This window comes from Rhinolophus sinicus, chromosome X (assembly GCF_036562045.2).
Source record: "Rhinolophus sinicus isolate RSC01 chromosome X, ASM3656204v1, whole genome shotgun sequence".
Classification (NCBI taxonomy): Eukaryota; Metazoa; Chordata; class Mammalia; order Chiroptera; family Rhinolophidae; genus Rhinolophus; species Rhinolophus sinicus.
Window position 1 is genome coordinate 63,611,565 of NC_133768.1, and position 27,943 is coordinate 63,639,507.

A 27,943-nucleotide genomic window follows, 5' to 3' on the forward strand; every position below is an offset into this window, starting at 1 on the left:
ATGAGCTCCCAAATTCATCAGAATTATACCACCAAGATGGAGGCCGCAGTCAACCGCCTGGTCAATCTGTACCGGCGGGCCTCCTACGCCTACCTCTCTCAGGGCTTCTATTTAGCCATGACAATGTGGCTCTGGAGGGCATGAGCCACTTCTTCCACGAGTTGGCCAAGAAGCGGGAGGGTGCCGAGTGTCTCCTGAAGATGCAAAACCAGCGCGGCAGCCCTGCCTTCTTCCAGGACCTGCAGAAGCCTTCCCAAGATGAGTGGGGTAAAACTGAAGATGCCATGGAAGCTGCCATGGTCATGGAGAAGAACCTGAACCAGGACCTCTTGGATTTGCACATCCTGGGTTCTGCCCCCACCGACCCCCATGTCTGTGACTTCCTGGAGAACCACTTCCTGGATGAGGAGGTGAAACTTATCAAGAATATGGGTGACCACGTGACTAACTTCCGCAGGCTGGCCAGCCCATAGGCCACGCTTGGCCAGTATCTCTTCCAAAGACTCGCCCTCAAACACAACTGGGAACCTTTGGAGCCCAGAGGCCTTTCAGAGGCCCCACTGCATCCCCCTGGAGTTGGGCTTCTCACTGAGCCTCTGCCTGCTACCACTAGGCACCCTCTCCCATGCCGTGGACCAAATGGAAACAATAAAACTTTTTACAGAAATAAATAAATAAAATTTAGCAAAAAAAAAAAAAAAGGAATAAATAGAAATAGAATATGGACCTTCAAAAAAATAGGAAAAAATCAACAGAGAAAACTGTCGATTCAAAAAAGACTGTAAAGAAAAAAAATCACAAAGGAAAAAAAAGAGAAAAAACACAAAGAAAATCATTGTACATTGAGAATACATACCACAAAAGATACGATGGCTGAAATATATCCAAATTTGCTATTAATCAAAATAAATGTCAAGTAACTAAACTTGCCCATTAGCAGACAGACTTGAGTTTGGAGTTTTAAATATGAACCAATATGCTATTTGTAAGGCCCACACTTAAAACAAAGTGATGTGTTGAATATAAAAGGATAACAAAAGATATTCCAGGGAAATATCAATAGAAAGAAAACTGGTAGAGTAATAATAATATCAGACAAAATAGATTCAAAGCAAAGCACATTAAAAGGTAAAATCAGGTTTATCTCATATACGTTACAGGACCAATTCACTAAGAAGATAAAACACTAAGGTTACTTCAAGAAACAGATAAATTTTTCATATAAGCTTCAGTTTATAAAACAGAAAGTTTCCAAACTCATTTTATGAGACTAACAAATTTCCTTCCTATTGGGCAAATATCACAGGAAAAGTTTTTTTTTCCCCCCTCTGGATGTTATTATGTCAATAAATACAACTCTCAGAGGAGGACATAGCTTTGGGCAGGGTTTCTCAGTTTCAGTAATATTGACAGTTTTTTGGCTGGATAATTCTTTGCTGTGGGGGTGCTGTCCTGTACATAGTAGGATGTTTAACAGCATTGCTGGCCTCTTCCCACTCGATGCCAATGGCACTCTCCTCCCTGCACCCAGCTGCAACAACCAAAACTGTCTCCAGACATTGACAAATGTTCTCTGGGAGGCAAAATCATTCCCAGTTGAAAACTACTCAAAGAATCTCAGAGGACTGGAGCTGGAAAGACTAGTAAGTCATAGCTGAACCCAACCTACCTCTAAATTTCCAGTTAGATGAACCAATACATTTTCTTACTGTTTAAACCATTTTAAGACTAATTTTCACTTACTTACAGCCAAAGCATCAAAAAAGTTACACTCTGTGCCTAAGCCAAGCTCTCATTTTTTTTGGCAGAAATTATTTGCAATCCTTTATAGTTATTTTTTTTCCCCATTGATCTTTAGACTACCTGTCATGTCAAAGAGAAAATAATCCAGTTGAGATTTCTTGAAAATGATTCTTCCAATCCACGAACACGGAATGTCTTTCCATTTCTTTGTGTCTTCTTCAATTTCTTTTAAAAATGTCTTGTAGTTTTCAGCGTACAGGTCCTCCGCATCTTTGGTTAGGTTTATTCCTAGGTATTTTATTCTTTTCGTTGCAATTGCAAAGGGAATTATTGTTGTTGTTGTTGTTGATTTATTTATTTTTCTGATATTCCCGTTAGTATACAGAAATGCAGTGGCCTTTGTACGTTGATTTTGTAGCCGGCAACTTTACTGTATTAGTTTATTGTTTCTAACAGCTTTTTTGTGGAGTCTTTAGTGTTTTCTATATATAGCATCATGTCATCTGCAAAAAGTGACAATTTAATTTCTTTATTCCCAATTTGGATGCCTTTTATTTCTTTCTCTTGCTCTGGCTAGGACTTCCAATACTATGTTGAAAAGCAGTGGTGATAGGGAATAACCCCGTCTTGTTCCTGAACATAGAGTGAAGGGCTTCAGTTTTTCACCGTTAATTATATTAGCTGAGGGTTTGTCATATATGGCCTTTATTATGTTAAGGTATTTTCCTTAATAAATGACATTTTATTAAGTGTCATTTGTGAAAAAATGGATGGATCTTGAGGTTATTATTCTAAGTGAAATAAGTCACACAGGAAAAATTTGAGAACCACATGATTTCACTGATATGTGGGATATAAAACTGAAAGCAACAAAGAAACAAGACAAAGAAACAAAAACTCATAGACACATACAACAGTTTAGTGGTTACCAGAGGGTAAGCGGGGAGGGGAGTGTTAGATGAGGGTAAATGGGGTCAAATGTACGGTGATGGAAGGAGAACTGATTCTGGGTAGTGAACACATAATGTGATAGATAGATGATGTACTACAGAATTGTACACTTGAAACCTATGTAATTTTACTAACCATTGTCACCTCAATGAATTTTAACTAAAAGAAAAAGAAAAAAGAAAGCAATGATGTAGTTGGAGAGAATTTGCATCATTCCAACATATAGGGTTTTCATTCAATTTTCATGTGGCCCTTTCTGCTCCTAAATACACTTTTATAATTTTTGCCATATTGGTCTTGCACATTTCCTGTTAAGTTTAGGCTTGTGCATTTTTATTTTGTTGCTATTGATAAATGGCATTATTTCCCTGATGTGATATCTGATTAATAATATAATTTCTGACTGATATCAAAATTAGGAGAATTTATCTTTTTCAAGGAGCAGGAAACAATGTCCCACTGAGCCAAATCTGACCTGAAGTGTGTTCTTGTCAATAAAGTTTTATTAGCACACAGCCAGGCTCATTCATTTATATATTGTCTATGGGTGTTTTCACACTACAACAGAACTGAGTAGTAGAGACTATTTTAGGCTTTGAGGACCATAGGGTCTCTATGGTCCTCAAAGCCTAAAATATTTATCGGCTGGTCCTTTATGAAAGAAGTTTACTGGTTTCTGGTCTACTTCAACAAACTCTTTTCAGTTTCAATTATTTTTCAGTTAAGACTGAAGACTGGTATTTACATTACCAATCCAATCTTCATATAAGCAAGCTTTTATCTCCCCTTTTGCATAATTCATTCCTCTTATTTTGGGGGTTGGTTGGTTGGTCAGCTGTTATTAACAAACTGCTTAAAACTTTTTTAAAATGCCTTTGGGATTTAACTATTGAATATAATCTGACTTGGGGTTTAAATAGTTTTTCTTTATTGTATTAAGAGAATATTTTTATACCTCTCTTATTCTTAGCCTTTTAATCATGAATGAATGTTGGACTACATTGACTACCTTTTGATGATTAAATATTTTATCTCAAAATCTATTCATGTGGCTAATTATTTCAGTACTGAATACTCAACCACCTTTGCATTCATGGAATAAATTATATTCATTAATGATATGTCATTTTCCAGTTTGTTCCTACATTTTTTAAGAGCATTGTATAAATAATTATTTGCATCAATATTTAAAAGACATATCAATCTATTTACTTTTTTGTGCTATTTTTGTTGGGTTTCATCAGAATTACACTATATTAATGCCATGTTTCCCCGAAAATAAGACCTAACCGGACAATGAGCTCTAATGTGTCTTTTGGAACAAAAATTAATATAAGATCTGGTCTTATTTTATAATAAATATAATATAATATAATATAATATAATATAATATAATATAATATAATATAATACTGGGTCTTATATTAATTTTTGCTCCAAAAGACGCATTAGAGCTGATTGTCCAGCTAGGTCTTATTTTCAGGGAAACACAGTGATATGAAAAGAGAAGTTTTCCCTTTTATTCTAGGCCCTGGAACAGTTTCTATAGAAAATAATTTATTTGTACCTAAAGTACTGAAGAAATTCTAATATAAAACTATCTGGGTAAAGAGAGATTGTTTTAGAGCTAATTCTTTAAAAACTTTTCTAGTTTCTTCCAGAGTCACTGGTTCTCTTCATTTTTCTACATCCTGAGATAATTTTAGCCATTTGAGTTTTCCCAGAGGACCAATACCTTGAGTTTTCAAATTGGTTAGCAGACAATTGTACATAAAAATCTGTTATTTTCAACAAACTCTCTGTGTCTCATTTTCTTTCTTTTGCTTTTTTTCTTTCCTTTGTCTTTTATTCTTCTTAATTAGAGTCTCCAGGGAGGTATGTATCCTCCTCCCACCCCAATTATTTGCCCTTGAATTTATTTTATTAATTTTACACATTCAATTTTCTGTTTTACAAATTTCCCTTTTCAATTGGCATTTAGAGGGTCATTGGTGAACCTTAAAAACAAAGTTTCTCACTTTCAGCAATAACATTTTTCTTCTTCCCTCTAAATTCTAATCCAAACACAACTATTTGCAGGCAGCTTCAAGTCCTTAAAACAATGCTTCTATATTTTGGATATAGCATAATGGAAAATAGTATCAACATTTTTGTAAGAAGAAGCAGAGATAGAATTATGAAAGAAATTCCTAAAATTAAGAAATACTATTATCTTTTACAAAGCACATGAACAGACCCACTAATAGAAAATGCAATCAACTAGATTTAAAAATGTTCAATTTCTCTAAGGAAGAATTGTATGAAATAAAATCATACTTTGCTTTATTTATAAATTAGCAAAGCTTTTTTTTCTTATGCTGATAGCACAAAATGCTGATAAATGTATAAACGGGCACTTTTCTGGCAATAGTATAAATTTATACACCATTTTATGAAGTAATTCACAAGTTTGAAACAAAAGCTTTCAAGGGGTTTTAATGTGCCAATTTACTTCTTGAATTCTATTTTAAGGAAAAAGCTCATCATAGTATTATGTACAATTATGAAAATTCAGATATAACCTAAAAGTTTCAAAATAGAAAAATGATTAATTAAATTATGACTGATTCACTTGATAAAATTGGATGATTTAAAATGTTAATAACAAGTGTGTGGTAACATGAAAAATATTTATGCATCATTGTTAAGTAAAAAGGCAGCATTTAAAAGTTGTGTAGATAACATATTTACAATGATGTGCCCTTTTTATTTTTATGCATGGAAAAATATATATATATATTTTTTTCTTTTTTATATGTATTTTTATATATATTTCCATATATATATATATATGGAGCGAGAGAGAGAGAGAGAGAGAGAGAGAGAGAGAGAGAGATCACATAATAATATACCTATATATTAGCAGTGTGGCAGTGTGTATACTAAGGTTATGAGATTACAAATTGTTTTATTTCATCTTTTACTTTTGTGCTTTTCCATACATTTCACTGAAATATAATTCACATAGAACAAAATTCACCATTTTAAAGTGTACACTTCAGGGGTTTTTACTATATTGCTCTGCAGCCATGACTAATTCACCACACAAATTCCAGAACATTTTCATCAACACTAGAAGAATCCCTATAACTATAAGCAGGTAGTCCCAAATTCCCTCTGCCCTCTTTCCCAAGGCAACCACTAATTAATTTTCAATACCTATGCAGATTTATACGGACATTTCATATACATGGAATAATACAATATGTGGCCTTTTGTGCCAGCCTTCTTTAATTTAACATAATGCTTTCAAGGTTCACCCACGTCATAGCATATAATAATACTTCATTTCTTTTTATGGCTAAACAATATTCCATCATATGGATATACCACATTGCTTTATCCATTTAGCAGCTAATGGACATTTGGGTTGATTCCACTTTTGAGCTACAATAAATAATGCTAATATGAGTGTAGGTATACAAGTTTTTGTGGGAACATATTTTCAATTCTCTCATGTATATACCTAGAAGTAAAACTGCTGAGTCATATGATAATTCTGTGTTTAACATTTTGAGGAGACACCAAGTTGTTTTCCACAATGTCAGCACCATTTTGCATTCCCTTCAAAAATGTATAAGAGCTCTGATTTCTGCATATCATCACCAACACTTATATCCATTTTTCCTCATCACAGCCGTCCTAGTGATATGAAGGAGTTTCTCATTGTGGTTTTGATTTCTAGTTCTTCTCATCTGCAAGTAGCTTTACTTCTTCCTTTCCATACTAGCTTTCAATTCTGCCCTAGGAAAATATCACACAGTATGTGGTTTACGCAATAGAAATGAATTTTCTCACAGTTCTGGAGAAGCCAGAATTCTAAGACCACAATGTTGACTGGTTTGGTTTCTCTCTCTGTGGCCTCTTTCTGTGGCTTTGCGGATGGCTACCTTCTCATTGTATCCTCACATGGTCTTTTCTCTGTGTTCATGTGTCCCTATATCCATGTGTCCAAATTTCCTCTTCTTATAAGGACAAGAGTCAGCTTGGATTAGGGCTCTCCCTAAAGACCTCATTTTAAATTAGCCCTCTATTTAAAGACATTATCTCCAAATACAGTTACATTTTTGGGTTCAAGTCTTTCCTTAGCATGTGAACAGCCTTTGCCATGTGCACGGAATTCTAGATTCTCAGGAATACACTGGACTGGAGCTTTTCAAAGACATTAAAGATTTCTCATTCCCCAGCGTTTCCTCCCAAGAATTCTGATTAGTCTATTGCTTTTCTCAACTCTTATATACGGCCTCTGACAGAAGCAACTGACACATCAACCTGTAAATGTTTTCAACAAATGCCCCTGGGAAGCAGTTTTAGAACTAGGCCAATTCTGAATTAAGGGAAAATAAAGGCAAGTCTTTTGAGTCAGTCTTTTAGGGAGTCGTCAGACAGGTCAGAAGAAATAATTACAGTTCTTCTGAATGAGGTCTGTTCTGCTCCCTCAGATACCAAAAATGTGGGCTGTTATTTCCACAGCTATTGCTGAGCTTGGGAGCAATTGATGGGACTAGGGTAAGTTAAAATTCCACAAAGTTTACTGTTATTATTTAAAATCCACCAATTTTCTTGAATAAGTGTTCACTAGATTGTGGTAAACCTTTGGCTAATTTCCACAATACTGCAAAAGCTGATTCTGACCACCTTTGCCCATTATTTTTACGCCTTTTAAGAGGAGTGGAATATGGTGTTCCTCACTCTGCAATTTTTGCTGATATCACTCCATATTTTTTATATTAATACAGCATTTACTTTTTTGTATAGCCATGTCAGAAGAACTTTTTCCTAGTTTGGTTGCATAAGATGAGTATGGCAAGCATTGCATACTGTGGGGGCAAGTAAGTCTTTCGAACAAGGACATAAAATATGAAGTTGCTCTTGTTTGAACATTATGTTACTATTAATGATGTTCTGTGCATCAGAAAATGCTTTAGAGTAAAATATGAAAGGCATACTTCTTCACAGTATTGTGCCAGAAATTTCCTGATCATCACCAGTTTCTTTTTACAAATAATTTAGGGAACACCTGTCTAATCTACTATCAAATAGGTAAAACAGATTGATTATATTTATGACTTAACATTATAAGTCCATGTCTCTGATGAAAAACACTGCTATGAAAAACAAATTCATTTCAAAATATTAATGATGAAAAAAAATAATAATATGCTAGTGAGACAACAAATTGTCCAGAAATTGGATGAAACAGCTGTTGGCCAGATGTAGGGGAAGTGGAGGGGAGACAGGGATAGATGTTCTCCAATTCAAAAATGATCATTTCCCCTGTTGTGAGATAAGCAGGTCTCAGAGACATTAATCAAACATATACCTTAACAAAATTATGAAATGGACATTGCCTTAAATAGGCTCTCAAGTGAAATGCAATAGTAAAAAACAAATGTGTATTTAGTAAAGTGCTATGATCAAAAGGATTTATTGATTTATTTTTTACCATTTTAAAAAGACTTCCTGGACTCATGGACTTCTCTTGGTTACAGGATGTAGAGAACTTATGAAGTCAGCAGGCTCTTGGTGGAGAAGAGTGAAATGTTTCAGATAGAGATGACAACTTGGGAGAGCTAACACTGAATACATTTTTGAGAGGAAAAGGGGAAGATGGAAGACAAGAACACCAGAAAAGTAAGACCGCCAAAGCACTGAACAAAGGACAGCTCTGGGATGTAAGTTCCCACATGGTCAGAACCTTGAGAGTTTGAGAATTCAAAACAGCACACTAAATGCCAAATTTGTTCACAACATTTCCTTATTAAAAACAATATGTTTCCTCCTTTTCGTTTTTGTACTTTACCTGTATGTCTCAATTCTGATACAAATAAAATGTGTGCCTACATGAAAAAGTATTAGCTCCAGCTGCCATGACAAAATACCACAATCTTAGTGGCTTAAACAATACAAATTTATTTTCTCACAGTTCTGGAGGCTGGAAGTCCATGTTGAAGGTGCCAGTATGGTCAGGTTCTGGAGAGAGCTCTGTTCCTGGCTTGCGGACAGCCACCGTCTCAATGTGTCCTTATGTACATGGCAGAGAAGGGGATGGGGACAAAGACTGCACACATGCTCTGTGGTGTCTCCTCTTAAGGGCACTAATCCCCCATGAAGGCCTCACCCCATGATCTCATCTAAACCTAATCATCTCCCAAAGGGCCTCTCTTGAAATACCATCACATTGGGGGTTAAGGCTTCAACATGTGAATTTGGAGTGTACACAATTCAATCCACAGCAGAAAAATATGTTATGCATTATGTTTTATTCTTTTCCTAAAACTTCTATTATTACAAATGTTAAGGAAAACTAATGTGTGTGTGTATATTTCTTCTTGTCAGCTTAATTAAAGATGAAGAGAAACGGTTGTCAGTCAGGTGAAACACATGAATATCAAAGTGTGAAGAGATTAGATGTCTTGTTACCTAAGGAAATGTTACTCTGAGAAGCAGGTAATAGACATTCTCTGACATGGCTAGAGCAGGTAATGGCAGTTCAGCCATCCGTATTTCTCTGAGCAGGCTTAGTGATCCATCTCATTTCAGCGGGGCTGTATTGAGAGGTTTATTGAAAAATTGTGATTTCTTCAGATTGCAGTTATAATAAGGCAGCCGTTTCATTTATATCTTAATTCAGTGGCTTCACTCACTTACTAATTGTTCCAATACAATGATGATTAGAAAGCTGAAGAATTCTATGCTCTACAAAGCTTTTGACATATACACACCTTTTCATCATAGAAATTTATCTTCCAACTTGGGTGCTGCCAGAAACATCTTTTAAGTACAGAATAATGAATATGAAATTAATTAGATCAAGACTTCATCATTTCCAATATCATAGGGTGATAGTTTCATTTTGTATTTAAAAATTATTTGGTTAAGATTAAATATCTAGGGACTTTGTTAACCCTGAGGTTGAAATACTTAATTCAAAGAAACTTTGATCCCTTAATTATTCCCATTGTATTGTACACTGACGGGAATTATATTTATCATCAGCCAAGAAAATTAATCTAGTAAAACTACTGATGTGAATCCTGATTATGATAAGTTTGAAGAAATTGTTTTCCTGGGTTTATTTAATGTCTATCTCTAAAAACAAATGAAATTGATTAGTAAGTATGTAGAAAGCAAACATTTCTAAGATGAGTCATACTAGGGAGGGCTGTCCTCTTCGGATTACTTAATTTTGGAAAAGAGCATGAAGGCCTAGCCAATACCTCCAGCAAGAAATATTTCATCTGAGGAATGTCACCATGTGATAGTATGGTGGTCCTAGGATTCTCCTTGTGTTTTCAACAGACTTTGACACTGTAAATGGATTTTTCCTGGTAAATGCTATGTAAATATTAACACAAATACCTCATTTATAGAATAATACGTTCTTAGGGTTGGGGGGCACCCTTAATCTTAAAGACTAAAATGATCCAAAGAGGCATCTTTAAGTGAAGAGCCTGAACCCTACTCTAAAGTACAAAGATAATTAGTAGTAGAGATTAGGCAGAGGAAATCTTGTTTAATTAAAAAGGTTCTGTCTCCACTGCTGGATGTAATCTCTATAGGTGAAAAATAAGCCTGACATTAAACTCATTGACTTGGATCCTGTTGTTCACTTTTCCAAATGGGTGGTTTGACTTTATTATATGCAACTGATACATCTGGGAGTCAGAGTTATATGAAGCAGCAAGAAACAGTATCTAAATCTTTCAAATGAATCGTTACCTCATTTTTGCAACATAGATGAAATGCCAAATATGTATTCTGCCATGATTTCATAGAACTATAACCCTATAATTTAATTTTGTCCCCAAACAAAAATTGGTGATCCAATAATAACATTTAAACAGGTGCCAACCCACTTCACAATTACCTTAGAAAGTTACAAAAACAAGGTCTTGTTTTGTTTGTATTTAAATAAAGCATTTAGTTAGCTGTCTTTTAAAGCAGAATTTCAGCAGAACTGGGCACACGATTAGGAGCCCTTTTCTTATCTCCCTCAGACTATGTATCCATATTAATCAAATACACTACACTGTAGTAAAAGTGGCAAAGATTTTTAAAAAGAGAATTCTTAAGTGTATCAAAAATGAAAATCAGGGGATTTCTGGTCAAGATGGTGAAGTAGGTACACACTGTGCTCACCTCCTCTCAGGACCGCATCAATTACAACTAAACTGCAGAACAACCATTATTAAGAATCACCTGAAATCTAGCTGGACTGAGCCCTACAACTAAGGACGTGCAGAAGAAGCCACCTTGAGACTGGCAGGAGGGGCAGAAATGAGGAATGGGCTGGTCCCATTCCCATGTGTGACCATTAAAAATTGGGAGGGATATCTGGGCTGCAGAGGTTCCCCCCCAGGAGCGAGGGCTGCCAGCCCCTCCCCCAGCACAGGGTTCCAGGGCTAGGGAGAGAAGTCTCCATAAATTCTGGCTCTGAAAACCAGCAGAGATTGTGGCGAGTGAGAAAGAGGGTGGCTGCACTCCCAGGTGCTCCTCTTAAAGGGACTGCACATGGACTTATTCCGATGGAATCACTGGCACTGAGCTCCAGCACTGGGGCAGCAGTTCCTGGGGCACCAGGGACATGCAGGAAGGAACTGAATTGTCTGGCTTCAGGATGAGGCCTGGAAGGGCACCTTTCTCCGCATGAAGGAGCTGGCAGAAGCCATTGTTCCTTTATTGAGCCCTCCCCTTTCCTTTCATGCAGACACAGGCAGACCCCATACCTGAGTCTCCATCAACCTGGCTATGGCCTTCCTCTGCTCCACCCTAGTGATTCCCTGAGACCACGCTCCACACAACTTTCAGGTACACCCAAGCCTCTTCCAGTGACTTTTCCCTATAAACAGCCTACCTTGGCTCATGCTTTGGACTTTTCTAAAATCTCTCAAAGGTTCACAAAACCCAAACAAGCAGCATCTGGCTTCAGTGTGTCCTGTACTTCTGGCTGAGCAACCCTAAGCCCGGCACTAGCGGCAGCCGGCCTTGGTTCGTGGCTTGGCCTCTCGAGGCACCTCCAAGCCTGGCACAAGTGGTGGTCATTTTTGGATTGCTTTGTGGCTCATACCAGGTGGCTCCAAGCAGGGCACAGACTGTGGCAGAACTTGGCATGCTGTGGGTCCCCTCCAAGGAGGACCCAGGGCTGGCAGGACTGGTGGCTAGAATCAGACCCAGCAGGAGCATCAGCTGGCCACCTCCAAGGACAACACACCCAAAGGACAAATGGGCAGGCACCAGAGCTCCACTAAAGCAAACCCTGCTCTATAGGGTCAGCCCTTGCACCACAGCTCCTCCACTGGAGTAACAGCGAATCCTCACAACCAATCAGTCTGAGGTCCAATCCCTCCTATTGATGTGCAAAAGCAATCAAATCTCAACTACAACAGGAGGACACATACAACCCACACAAGGGCACACATGCAACCCGGCTCTGGTGACCAGGGAGACTGCACCACTGGGGCCCACAGGACGCCTACTGCATAAGGCTACTCTACTAAGCCTGGGAGGCACAGCAGCCCTACATAGAAACAAATATAGGGAGGCAGTTAAAATGAGGAGACAAAGAAACATGTCCCAAATGAAAAAACAGAACAAAAGTCCAGAAAAAGAACTAAACAAAATGGAGACAAGCAATCTAGCAGACACACAGTTCCAAACACTGCTTATAAGGATGCTCAATGACGTCAGGGACAACTTCAACAAAGAGATAGGAAACATAAAAATGGAGATAGAAAACATGAAAAAGAATCAGTCAGAAACAAGGATTACAATAACTGAAATGAAGAATACATTACAGGGAATCAACAGTAGATTAGATGAAGCAGAGGATCTAATCAGCGATTTAGAAAATACAATAGCAGAAAACACCCAATCAGAACAGCAAAAAGAAAAAAGAAACACCCCCCCCCAAATTAGGAGAGCTTAAGGGGCCTCTGGGACAACATCAAGCGTAACAACATTTGTATCACAGGGGTACCAGAAGGAGAAGAGAGAGAGCAAGGAATTGTAAACCAATTTGAAGAAATAATGACTGAAAACTTCCCTAATCTGGTGAAAGAAATAGACATACAAGCTCAGTAAGCACAAAGTTCCAAGCAAGATTAGCCCAAACTTTCTTGGAGGCCAACACCAAGACACAGCATCATTAAAATGACAAAGGTTAAAGACAAAGAGAGGATCCTAAAAGAAGCAGGAGAAAAGCAGTTAGTGACCTACAAGGAAGTTCCCATTAGACTGTCAGCTGACCTCGCAACAGAAAATTTTCAGGCCAGAAGGCACTGGCACAAAATATTCAAAGTGATAAAAAGCAAGGACTTACAACCAAGATTACTCTACCCTGCAAAACTACCATTTAGAATTGAAGGGCAAAGAAAGAGCTTCCCAGACAAAAAAAAAAAAGAAAAGAAAAAAAGTTAAAGGAGTTTGTCACCACTAAACCAGTATTATAAGAAATGTTAGTGATACTTCTTTAAGACAGAAAGAAAAAAGATTTTTAAAAAATGTGAATAATAAAATGGTAATAACTACACATCTATCAAAAATTACTTTAGGGGCGGACAGGTGGCTCAGTTGGTTGGAGCGTGTGCTCTGGTCAGCGGGGCTGCCGGTTTGATTCCCACATGGGCCAGCGAGCTGCACCCTCCGCAGCTGGAGTGGGGTCAGTGAGCTGCCGCTGAGCTCCCAGGTGGCCAGATGGCTCAGCTGGTTGGAGCACAGGCTCTCAACCACAAGGTTGCCAGTTCGACTCCTGCGCGGGATGGTGGGCTGCGCCCCCTGCAACTAACAACTGCAACTGGACCTGGAGCTGAGCTGCGCCTTCCACAGCTATGATTGAAAGGACAACTTAACTTGGATAGAGCTTATGAGTCCTGGGAAAAACATACTACTGTTCATTCCCCAATAAAAATTTTTTAAAAGTCCTGGAAATACACACTGTTCCCCAATAAAGTCCTGTTTCCCTTCCCCAATAAAATTAAAAATAAATAATAAATTACTTTAAATGTAAATGGATTAAATGATCCAATCAAAAGATAGGGTGGCTGAATTGATTAGAAAACAAGACCCTTATATATGCTGCCAAGACACTCACTTCAAATCGAAAGACACACACAGACTGAAAGTAAAGGAATAGGAAATAGATATTTCATGAAAATGGAAATGAAAATAAAAAGTTGTGGTAGCAATACTTATACCAGACAAAATAGACTTAAAACAAAGGACATAACAAGAGACACTAAAGGACCCAGTAATCCCAATTCTGGGTAATTATCCAAAGAAACCCAAAACGCTACTTCAAGGGGATGTGTGCATCCATACGTTCATTGCAGCGTTGTTTACAATGGCCAAGAAGCAGAGGCAGCCTGGGTGTTCATCGACAAAAGAATGGATAAAGAGGAGGTGTTACATAAATACAACGGAATATTGCTCCATCAGGGAGGGGAATGAGATCTTGCCATCTGTGGTGGTATGGATGGACCTAGAGGGTATTGTGCTGAGTGAAGTATGTCAGACTGAGAAAGACAAATACCATATGGTTTCGCTTATATGTGGAATCTAAAGAACAAAATTAACAAACAAACAAAATGGAAACAAACTAAAAGATACAGAGAACATTTTGATGGTTGCCAGATGGGAGGGGGGTTGGGAATGGGTGAAAAAGGGTGAAAAGGATTAAAAAGTACAAATTGGTTGTTACACAGTAGTCATGGGGATATGGGCTATAGCATAAGGAATGTAGTCAGTAACATTGTAATAACTATGTATGGTGTCAGATGGGTACTAGATATATTGGGGTGATAGATGGAAGAGGTGATGGGGGACTGGGTGAAAGAGGTGAAGGCATTAAGAAGCACAAATTGGTAGTTACAAAATAGTCATGGGGATGTAAAGTGAAGCATTGGGAATGTGGTCAATAATATGGTAATAACTATGTATAGTGCCAGGTGGGTACCAGACTAGTCAGGGGGATCAATTCTTAAATTATACAAATGCTATCCTCTGTGCTGTACACCTGAAATTAATGTAAAATAATATTTAATGTCGATTGTAATTGGAAAATTTAAAAAGGGAAGAAAAAGGTGAAGGGGAATAACAGGTCCAAATTCCCAGGTATAACACAAGTATGTCATGGGGATGTAATGTACAGCATAGGGAATACAGTCAATAATATTGTGATAGTGTGGTACAGTGTCACATGGTTGCTGGACTTATAATGGAGGTCACTTCTTTAGGTATACAAATGTTGAATAACTATGGTGTAAACCTGAAACTGATGTAATATTGTATATTAGCTATATTCTAATAAAAATCTTTTTAAAGAACCTTTAAAAATGAAAGGTATCAGATTAGCTTTAACAGTAACTGTGTAATATGTTAACTGAATTCTCCCAATTAATAAACATACACTTTGACCTTACAGGAGATCAGACTGGGTTTTAATAATAGGTATATATCTTAAGTGAAATGTGATAAAGAACAATATCGATTAAGGCTGTCAACAGAATGCCATGTTTTTATAGTTGTCTGTTTAGATGTGGGTTTACCCATTAGACTAAGACCATGGACTGTATCTTATTTATTTTTTGTATCCCTTATGTATTTTGTATACCGTATTTATCTTTAACATAACGTGTGGTATATAGTGAAATATTCAACATGTTTGTTAAATGAATGGCTTAATAGATCCAAAACAACTAATGGAAAAAATTTTAGTTAAACTTGGATTATGCACGTGTAGGCTTATGTTTCAAAATTACAATGCCCACCAACTAGATTATGTATCACTAAATCAGATGTTTGTTGATTAATTTTAGATTCAACTTCTAAAGGTATTGTGGCTATTTCAACACTACAAATGGTAGAGTCGTGACGGAATGTTTTCAACACATCAGTTTGATCCAATCAGCTACAGTATCTACATGGCAGCAGGATGGCACAGACTCAGAAGTATCAGTCTCTCTGTAGGCATTATCATGGTGACAGAATACGGCTGATTCCTTTCACTGAAAGCTATGGACAAAATCATTCACTAACTTCCTTGCTCCTAAGTATGATATAAGCTCACTTAAAACAGGCAAATCAGTTGGGCCTAGGGGGCAAATGCTTGTATTTTCTGTCTAGTAACAAAGGAGGATGTAACATTTTAAGAAAAGTAAGACAAAACTTAATTATTGTGGGTGTCGATACAGCAAATAACAAGGGTCAGTGAAAATATTATTTAAACCCTTGGTATTTCATTTCTATTGTCACTACCCAAAATATTAACTTTCTATGTAGATGTAAAGAAGGCACAGTTCATGCTTCCATCTTTCAGTTAATTGCTCATTAAACACATATTTCAGAATGATGCTGCTCAACGGAATTGTATTATAGACTTTCCTAAAATTTTGGTGTGATAATATTTGTGGTCCCCAAATATGATATTTTAATGAGACCCCCTACCATTTTGCCATTTATAGAAGTAAAGATCATAGAACTGGAAAGGGCACTACAAGCTTCTTGTCTTTAAACACTCAACATATTACTATGTAGATTTCTTATGGTGAGGTAACTAAAGCCCAGAAAAGTTGATACTTTCTCCATATGTTAGGTTGGTGCAAAAGTAATTGCCGTTTTTGCAATTATTTTTAAACTTTTAAACCACAATTACTTTTGCACCAACCTAATATTAAAATTTAAAAATGGTAGGAAGGACTAGAATATGTGTGCATGTATGTGTGTGTGCGTGTGTGTGTGTGTTCTAAATGTTTATTAATATTATTTTTAAAACTATTGGCATCTCTACTTCTTGTCTAAAATTAAGAGAAGTTAATGAAAACAAGACACTGGTTACTCTATATTTTTACCCTCTTTAATACCTAGTGTGGTAATTATATCCAGGGCACCTAGATCTCATAAGAGGCAAAAAAACTTAGCTCCATTCAAATTTCAGACTAAATACCACCATGGAAACGTTTTGCTGTCAACATCTCTATGCTGATCTAACATATCATGTTCTTCCAAAGCCTGTTTCTGTACCTCAATGGAATAATATGTGCAGGAATCCATCATCTTCATTATCGTATGGGTAAGTAAAACATTGTCCTCATAACATTTTTTCTATGTGTACAATAAAGCCAGAGAACTGAGCCTGACATTCTAAATAAACAAAACAAAACAAAAAAAGCATACAAATCAAGTGTTGTCTACCTAATAATTCAGTAGGGTGGAATACCTAAAATTCTCTTTTAGTGGCTAATCCTCAAAAGGTTTCTCTTTGCCTAAGATTTCATTAATTAGGCAATGAGTCAGTACAACTTGAACTAATTCATTAGAAGATGATACCAATATTCACAGTTTTTTTCTTCCCACCCCCATCACTTAAACCACCTCAGTTTACATCCATAGATATTAAAATTTTAGGTGACCATAAAGGGAATCTGAGTTTGGGTTATCGACAAGTACCTAAAACAAACTGACTTTTATTTGTAAACATACAGAGCCATCACTAATTCCTCTGTCTCTCCCATATATGGAATTTAGGAATCTACTTTATTTGTCAAAATTCTATCTGTGTTACATAGCACCAAATTTTCTGAGGGCCAAATTCTTGAAGTAACAGTTCTTTTTTTCTAACTATTAACATCTTTCAGCATAAGATGCTACAATAAGCTCACAGGACTTTCCTCTATCTTTCAAGTTTTCGTGCTAAAATGAGTCATTCCAGGAAACCTAAGTCCCTGCCCTAATTATATTATAAATCCTAGTCTAATTAACCATTGTACTCTAAAATAAAGTAAACATTGGTTTTAACCAAGATTAATAGCCATAAGAGAATACATTTCTACAATAGATGATGAATATCTTATTATATGTGGGGATATTAGTAATTTCTGATACAGGGGCCTACGGGGTACACTTGGAATGTTGAGAGAATTACATTAAGCAGATGACTCATGACAAACACATATTCCTGGTTTGCCACCTTTCAGTTCAGTGTGATCCAAGAAATTTTGATTCACTTAGTCTACGTGCCATAAATAACCACAGGCTGGTACCAACCTTGTAATTACATGAGAACTTGAGCCCCCTATGGAAACTGTAAATTGATTACTATCAACTATACCATAAATGAGATTAGATTTCTTCTAAATTTTCAGAATACTTACTAGGTAGTGGAGAATCTCAAATCAGGGAGAAAAGGCCCCAGATATAAGATCCTGAGAAACCTTATTCCTTTTGTGCCATGTCTCTCTTGATTAGCATAGCAAAATGAATATATTGATATATACAAAAGACAGTGAATTGGTTAATTTGTTCCTTATGCAGTACTTGAGTAAATCTGCCAAATTTCCTGTAGCAATTAACAAATGCAAGTATAAAAGAAAGGGATGGAAGAAGGGAAGAATGAACTAAAATCATATTTAATATTAAACCTAAATTCTATTATGTATCTGTTCACATTCTTTAATATAGTGCATGACTGAGGAATTAAATTTAAGTATCAAATGTTAAAACTTCTTATGAAATAATTTTATCTGTACTGGCTAAGGTTATAGTTGGAAAATTATGCCAAAAATTATAATACTTTTGATATTTTTTTAAAGAGTTGAAATAAATTGCTGACTGAAAAATTAAAAATACTTTTGTTCATGACAGGATTTTCATTATCTGAAAAGAGTTTCACTATTGTCAGTTATTGTTCCTCAAACCATTTTGGACTAAAGATTATCTAATGTGAAAGCTAAACTTTATTTAAGTCTAAAATGATTCAGTATCTAGTAACTAAAGCTTCACAACTACTAAATGAGACTTTGAAACTTCCCAGTTGAAAATTTTTCATCTAAAGTTTCTTAAATGATTTTATATAAGCTCTAAAGTCCATACATAGAATTCTTTCATTAACTATGATATGAAAAAAATGTGAGGTAAAGGCTATGAACAAAATTCTGTTTTATCCTTGTGGTCCAAAATTGTCATATAAAATTAAATTTTTCTAGAATATTAAAAATAATCATTCAAACTACTTTAGTTCACTCGATAATAAGATTCTTGTAATCATTCACTTCAAATTATGAATGGCCATACTCCTGGATGATGAAGTGAAAGAATGAGAAAAAGCACACAACGTTAAGAAATCTTATTGTAACCTAGAGAACATTATGTTAAGTGAAATAAGTCAGAAAGAGAAAGACAAATACCATATGATCTCACTTATATGCGGAATCTAAAGAAAAGAATAAGTGAATGAACTAATCAGAGACAGTGTTGGAAACATGGAGGAAAAACAGAGGGTTGCTAGAGGGGCGGGGGGGTGGGGATAAGGGGAAGGTGAGAGGTTTTGAAAAATAGTCGGTAACCACAAGATGGTCATGGGGTTTTGGAAATTAATTTGGGGAACGTACAGAGGGATAGTGGATGGGGGGAGGGGGGTTCACACAGTGGGAGGGATATAAATGATAAACGTCTAAGTTTTGCTTTGTCTTGTGCACCTGAAACTAATAATAAAATAAAATAAATTAAATTAAAATTTAAAAAAAAAATCTTATTGTAAATGAATTATATTATTTTCTGATGTTTTTTCCATAATAAACTTCAATATGAAAAAAAAGAAGACCGAGATCGATCCCTCCTGTAGAGAAGATGATAAGGCTTAGTTAACTGCATATTCAAGTCAACTTATTAGTGGTTATGTCTTGCTTTTATTGTATCAGCACGTTTCCCAAAGCAGGGAGCCTGGGACATGAAGGATTCCTTCAGCATTCAAACCTCTCAGTTGCTTTTGCTTCTTATTGCCAATCATATTCACCTCCATTTTACTTCAGTCACCACTCCATAGCCACACCCTACACCTTGTCATCTGAGGGAACTCCCCTACTCCTGAAATATCACATTCTCTATATCTATAGTCTCCTATTCCTCTAACTGGCTCAATCATGTACTCCTGCTGTTCTTCAGCCACACAGATACAGCTAGTTACTTTTTTTCTCATACAGCTTAGATCCCTTGGTCCATTACATTAAGCAGTCTCTTGCCTACATCCCAATATTCTCTTTACAACAGTTTTAACATGTCAACTGACTGGCAACCCATCAAACATTGATCAATCTATATCTCCAGGACTATATCTGGTTGCTGGAGAAAAATAAGCAAAGTTTGAATGAAGTCTCATTGATGTTTGATAATATTTCATTGTTTCTCTAGATACTCCTCTCTTTTTGTCTCCATAGCAGCTATTTCAAACCTGCATTTTTCTCAAATCTCTCATGTCGCCATATCTTGGCAAACCTTACCTCCTGCTTTCCAGTAGAAGTTACCAAACAGTGAAAGTAGGCAGAGTATAGTTATGATGCATCAATCCATGCTTTGTCCAAACCCTCTCAGGAAGACCACATATACGTACATGGTGCTGCTCACCCTCTGCCAAGGTCAAGACTACACCATCCAATGTCTGGGGTACTAACCTGACCCATTTATTTGTCACTCAGCTAAACATCTACCTTAAACACAGAGAGATATACTTGTACCCTCCACAACTAGATTGAAGACAAGAGCTGCCACTGAGCTTCCGGAGGGGCAGCTGGATGGCTCAGTTGGTTAGAGAGCGAGCTCTCAACAACAAGTTTGCCGATTCAAGTCCCACATGAGATGGTGGGCTGCGCTCCCTGCAACTAAAGATTGAAAATGGCCACTGAACTTGGAACTGAGCTGGGCCCTCCACAATTAGATTGAAGGACAACTTGGAGCTGATGGGCCCAGGAAAAACACACTGCTTCCCATATTCCCCAATTAAAAAAAAAATTTAAGAAGTAATAAAGCATGTACATTTCACGGAAAAAAAAAAAAAAAGAGGGCCTGCCTGGAGGCTCAGGTGTTTGCAGCGCCCTGCGCCTAACACCAAGGTCGCCGGTTCGATTCCCACATGGGCCAGTGAGCTGCGCCCTCTACAGCTAAGATTGTGAACAACAGCTCTCCCTGGAGCTGGGCTGCCGTGAGCAGCAAGAGGTTGGCGTGACCTGCCACCAGCTGCTGTGTGCTGCCACGGGCTGCTGGGTGCCACCATGAGTGGCCAGCGGCCAGCGAGAGCTGCCGAGAGCAGCTGTGAGCTGCCCAACAGCGACTGGAGACTGACTGCCTCAGCTGGGAAGGAGCACAAGGCTCATAATACCAGAATGGGCCAGGGAGCTGTGTTCTACACAACTAGACTGAGAAACAACAGCTTGAACCGGAGTGGTGGGGGGGATCTAAAAGAGGGGGGGGGAAGAAAGTGGAGTATTGAAGTCTGCAACTGTAAAAAAAAAAAAAAAAGAAAGAAAGAAAAATACTTGCAAAAAGATGGGCAAGGACTGACCAAAAAATATAGACAAAAATGGACTATATGAAATAAGAAAAAAGATAATCACTAAATTTGAGGATATAAAAACATGGTAAAGTTAAAATATTAGGCAAAACTTACATTTAATAAGGAATAGGGTTAGTCAAGTTTAAAATAGTGTAAGGTCCATCTCTTCAGGGGCAAGATTAGAGATGTTGACCAAAGTTTAGTCTTTGCTAATGATGCATACTGACAATTTAAGAGTAATCATTAAACCAATATAAATGTAGTATTTAACTTCCAAACCAATAGAGTGTGAGAAAATTCAATAATTCAAATAAAAGGAGAGAGTACAGAAAAAAATCAGAAAAAAAGTGGTAAGCAGAAAGTACAAAATATGATGGTATACGTATATCCAAATATATCAGCAATGTAAGAAATGGAAATATATTATTAAATGAAGCATTCAAAAAACAGATTATTAGAATATGTTTAAAATATATCTCTAATACTGACAGTGGGGATGCAAAAGAGCACAAAAGCATTAAGAACCAGTTTAAAATTTTCTTCTAAATTTAAATATATACATACCATCTGATACCACAATTACAACCCTGAGTATTTACATAAAAAGAAATGAAAACACATATTCAGAAAAAGACTTTTACATATGTGTTCATATCAGCTTCATTCATAGTAATAAAATTGAAAAAAACAAATGTTCATCAACAGGTGAATAGGTCAATAAATTAAGATGTATTCATACAATGCGATAATAGTGAGCTATTTGTCAACATTCATTGAACTGTATACCCTTAAAATGGGTACGTGCCATTTAATATACATAAATTTACCACAGTATTTTTCTTTATCCAGCCATATTGTTGACCACTTTGTATTCATCCCATTTGTAAGGAAGGAATTCCCCCATCCTAAATAGTATGAGAAGGCTGAAAACTTGACACCGACACTGAAGACAAATGAGACGGACGGCAGCTGGTCACATATACTCCCAGCCTGGGGGAGGAGAATACTGCACACTATGCAGGGCAACCGGGGAGCTGGACTCAGGAACAGAATGAACTGGCATGGGCCCATTGTAGTAACAGAGGGTGAGTGCTGGACAAATGGACAGCTGCAGCCCTCAATAGAAAACAACAGCAATGTCTGGGGAATGGGGGAGACACTGATTTCCAGAGTTACCGCATTGTACTGTTCAAAATGTCCAGTTCGTAGTGATAAATGCCTATTAAAAAAAAAAAGAAATAAAGAACTCAAATAACCTAACTTTACACCTCAAGGAACTAGAAAAAGAACAAACTAAACCTAAAGTTAGAAGAAGGAGGGAAATAACAAAGATCAGAGTGAAACAAATGAAATAGAAACTGAAAAGATCAATGAAACTAAGAGCTGGTTTTTTGAAAGGATAAACAAAGTAGACAAATTATATATGCATATATAATATGTATAGTAAATATTTATATGTATTTATATATTATATATAATGATATATTATTCAGCCACCAAAAAGAAGGAAACCCTGCCATTTGTGACAACATGGATGGATATTAAGAGCATTATGCTAAGTGAAATAAGTGAGACAGAGAAAGATAAATACAGTATGGTATCACTCATATGTAAAATCTAAAAAACAACAAAAAAAAAAACCACCAAGAAACCTCATAGATAGAGATTAGATTAGTGGTTGCCAGAGGAATGGGGTGAGGGGTAGGTGAAATGGGTAAAGGGGGTCAAAATGTATAAACTTCTATTTATAAGACAAGTCCTGGGGATGTAGTACACAGCATGGTGACTACTGTTAACACTACTGTATTGTGTATTTGAACACTGCTAAGAGAGTAAATCTTCAAAGTTCTCATCACAAGAAAAACAATGTAACTATGTGAGGCGATGCATATTAACTAATCTTATTGTAGTATTGTAGTAATCATTTTGCAATATATATCTAATCATGAATTTGTACACCTAAAACTAATACAATGTTAAGGTCAATAATACCTCAATTTTTAAAGATGTAATGGAGAGAAAAAATCTGTTACATGGCAATCTCAATTTCTAACTCGTATAGGTCAGACCCAGTTTCAAATATTCTAACTCAGTTTCCCTATATGTACACTCAACATTTTATCTGACCATGTCTTCTGTGGGTGTGAAAAACAGGATCACTACACTCATAAAGTTTCTTGTTGATAAACTAATACACCTGGAACTTACAGGGGACAGTAATCAAAACCTAGTTAATTTTTTTGTTAAGGTAATACATATCTGCTGCATAAAATTCAAACAATACAAAGAGATATGAATTGAAAAATGAAGGTCCTTCTCCCTAGATAACCACTGTTGTTTCTTGTGGATCCTTATAGATATTTACTGCACACAACAAGCATCTTTCCATCTATCCCCCCTTTTTTCTACCAATGGAGTTGTACTATACAGATTATTCAGTATTTTGCATTTCTCAGTTAATATCGCTTAATATATTTTCATATCAGGACTCTGTCAATAATCCACTTGTAGAGTAGAGGTATCAATCTGTCTACAGTTGCCAGGTGGATAACATAAATTAGAGAAATGGGTTGGATAGAAGAAAAATAATTCTCCTATATAAGAAACACCAAAATAGAAGAATTAAACACTTTTGGGCATCACGGAACATTATCACGAAAGTAAAAAAATACCCTATAGAAGGGAAGAAAATATTTGCAAATCACATATCTAGTAAGGGTATAGTATCCAGAATATACAAAGAACTCCTACAACTCCACAACAGCAAAAGATAAATAACCCAGTTAAGAAATGGGTAACGGAGTCGAATAGACATTTCTCCAAAGAAGATATACAAATGGCCAAAAAGCACATGCAAAGATAATCAACTTCATTGGTCAAGGAAATGCAAATCTAAACCACTTCACACAACTCTAATGGCTGTAATTAAAAACCAATGGAAAATAACAAGTGTTGGTGAGAATGTGGAAAAATAGGAACTCTCAAACACTGCTGGTGGGAATGTAAAATGGTGTAGCCTCTTTGGAAAACAGAATGAAAGTTCCTCAAACGATTAAACATAGTGTTACCATGTAAGTCCACAATGCCACTCCTAGATATATGCTATAGAGAAATGATAACAGATGTCCAGGCAGAAACTTACATACTAATGTTTATAGCAACATTCTTCATATGGAAACAACCCAAATGTTCATCACCAGATGAATGGGTAAAGATTTGTAGTATATACATACAATGGAATATTATTCAGCCATAACAAAGAATGAAGTGCTGACACATGCTGCAACTTGGATGAATCTCAAAAACATTATGCTAAGATAAAGAAGCCAAACACAAAAGGTTACGTATGATTCCTTTTTACATAATGTCCTATATAGGCAAATCCATAGAGACAGAAAGCAGATTAGTGGTTGCCAGTGCTTGGCAGGGAGGAGAAAGTGAGAATGAAGGGAACAGAGTTTTCTGCTGGGCTGATAAGAAAGTTTTCACACTAGGGAGGTGGTGGATTCAACAACATTGTGAATGCACTAAGTGCCACGAAATTGTACACTTTAAAATGATTAATGGCACATTACATGATTTTCACCTCAATTTGGAAAAAAAGAAAAGATTGCAAAGAGAGTTTTTAATTTGCTCCAGAGAACCACTGCCCTCAAGGACTTCAGTCCATTAGCTTTAGTCCAACTAAGGACAAGTGAGTTTTCTATATTCATTCAAGCAGACTCGGGTTTTGGCTTGAGGGGCAGTGAGCTGGAGAGGAAATAGCACTGGACTCAGGAGGATTGTTCTTGATTACCTGCTGTACATTTTGAAAAAGAATAAAATAGTTTTCTCTAAGAAAAAGAAAAGAAAAACCATGCAGCTGCTTACTTAAAAACTGATCTGACAGGATTTTCCAAGAGAGTAATAAGAATTCTTTTTTGAATAGAAAAATAGTTGCATTGAGCAGATACGAAAAAACAAGATGGGATAATGTAAATTCCCCCTCATAATAATTTTCAAAGCTTTAAACCACACTGTTTATTTTTTAATGAGTTTCATGTGGAGGAGACAGTCAAACTGTGCTGGAGAGTCACAGCATCACAAATGGCACAGCTCATGAGCAAACACCCTGTCAGGAATTCCTACCTTCTCACTCCTCTCCATCCTTTGACCTGACAGAAATTTTTATTGTGGATGTAATTTTCTATTTCCATGCTGTGGTTGTCCCATGTGGTGAGCACATTACCTAGAGCTGTTGAGTTTTCCATTGTGTTGGGGCGGGAGAATCGAGCACCTTGACGTAGAGCACCGTCAGCAACTGGTTTTCTTCTTTATCATTGCTTGACACTACTTCTAGCTACACTGATGAACCTCACAAAGGAGAAAGAAAAATATGTTCCGTGTACTGTTTCCATAATGATACAGCACCATATAATGATTTCCCCCGTGCAGTGTTGCCACGTAAGTAAATTTTGTTATCTAAAGGGAAATTCAAATAAGACCTCTAATTTAGTTGGGTATTTACTACCAATTTACCATTGGTGCTTTAATCAAAAACACTTGAGTATCTATGTTTAATTTAACATGATCACAACTGTTCTATTATTCCCCTTCCTCACTTCTCTGTGTTAGGTCAAGCCACTCCTAAAGCCACTAGCATGGACCACCAAGATGTAATACACACACACACACACACACACACACACACACACGAAAGTTTTTCCCAATACATGCTGCCAAATCAAGGGAAAGCAAAGGGAATAGTTTGCCAACCTACCTCACCTAAATAAACAGAGCACCTGAGAAATACAAAGCTTAAACCACTAATACATATGAAACACAGACATACAGATGTTTATCAATACTTACTCCTGCCCTTCAAATGTATATTATAGAGTGCTGATAGACCCTCATTGATATAACTAAATATATATTTTTTAATCCTAAGAAACTCCTGATAATCATCACAGAGAAAGAATGAATGAGTATCAGGTCTTACAGGAGCAAAATGTGACTTAAAGAAAAGTTAAAAGTCCAGGGTCTTTGTTGTTTTGTTTGGGTTACTTAGTGAAAGAAGTTGACCCCAATAACCTCTCATACTATGTAAGACTCAGCTGAGCATAGGTAGGCTAGATATAATTGTGCTCTGTCTTACATTATTGATGTTTCCATATGTAGCTAATTACACAAAAAAGGGTTGGGACAGACATCAGGACTTGATGTCAGATTCTATCCCACAACTGTCTATAAATACTTCCTTAATCCAACTTGAAATCTTCATTAGGATCTAATGTAAATATGTGACCCATTTTTATTATTCTGTGTTTAAATCTGTCCAATAAATATTTTGCCAGACTATATAAATCCCAAAGATTTGCACAAATACTGTCATCTCTTCCAAAAATCAACTTCATTCAAGAGGCTTGGAACCACAAACACACAATGTCCTTGCGAGTATATTCAATTTTAGTGATGGTCCAAATTTTGGTCTGTTGAGTCTTCTTCAGCTTACTTATGCAGCCATGCCACACTGCAGGGACCGAGCAAAAACAATCCTATGGCTTGGATAGCATTAAGTTTGCATTAGCCAGCAAACCAGAAGTACCACATCAAATTTATTATAGACATACAGACAAAGGTGCAGTTTCCCACATTTATTCTTGAAATTGAAAGTGTTTTAAGTTATGTATATTCTCCTTCTTTCTCTGACCTTTCTACAGAGGTTCAACCAGGATATAAATACAGTAAATCTAATTAATTCAGATTCCACTCCTTTGTACCTTTCGTATTTCAGGAAAGAGCCAGGTATGATATTTAAACTTTGCAATCTGTCTTTTTTTAGCATTTATTTAAAGAAGAAACTGCTTTCAACTAACATCTAACATTTTACACCTCCTTTTAGATACAAATATTTGATATAATAATGGTAAATTTATATCTATACATTAAAACAAATCTCCTGAGGTCCTTAATTGGATTCAGCTTCAATTTGCTTTAATTAGTGATACTTGAAATTATTTAAATAGCATTTCAAAGAGATTTTCCATGATCTAAAGTTTTCAATAACTGACTTAGGCTGGCTTTCCAGTTAGTCTGAACCAATAGGGCTGAATTAATATTAATTTTCTTTGGGGAACCTATAAGAGATCAGAATTTAGAGTCTGGAGCCCAACCACCTGGGGGCAAATTTATAAGCTCTGTAACATCTTAGGCAAGTGACTTCACTCCTCTGTGCTTTAACTTCCCCATCTGTAAAATGGGAATAACAATACCAATGCCACAGAGTTGCCATTATTTAATGGGTTAACATTTTAAACTACCTAGCACATAGTAAACACTACACACATTTTTAAATTTCATATTAACAATTAAAACTATCTTACTAGGTTTGCTTTAGTTACCTTTAAGGCCTGAATGAAATTAAGTACACAAGGCCTACCCGTACCCACTGTTTAGCTTCTTGCATTACTACCGCTGGTATGGCAACAGTTATGGTTTTAGGGTGGATCTATTTCATTTTTATGTTCCTTATTATGTATTCATGTATCAAACATGTATTCTGTGTATTATTAGGAAAAAAACAAAAAAAACTTGCTCATTAGAGGAGTAGTGACAAAGTCCAAGTTTGTGTACTATGGAAGCTCACCTGGAAAAGAAGCCCAATGTGGATAATCTCAGATTTCCAGGTCACTCGAACAGGATGGTCCCCTGAGCCATGCAGATCTTGAGGACCCTACTGTCATTAAACCCTACTGTCATGAGGCAAACCCTGCTTGTCCTATGGACGTGAGCATTGTGGCTCTGAACACTGGGGGTCACATGGATCTTACAGCCATGCACACCCCACCACCATGTAGCAGGCCCAGGCCTACAGGCCACATGAACATGGCAGCTCCCAAGCCATAA

General features: G+C 36.6%; 1 pseudogene; it reads left to right on the forward strand.

Annotated features, from left to right (window-relative positions):
* Window positions 1-27,943, forward strand: LOC109460293 (ferritin light chain; annotated as a pseudogene).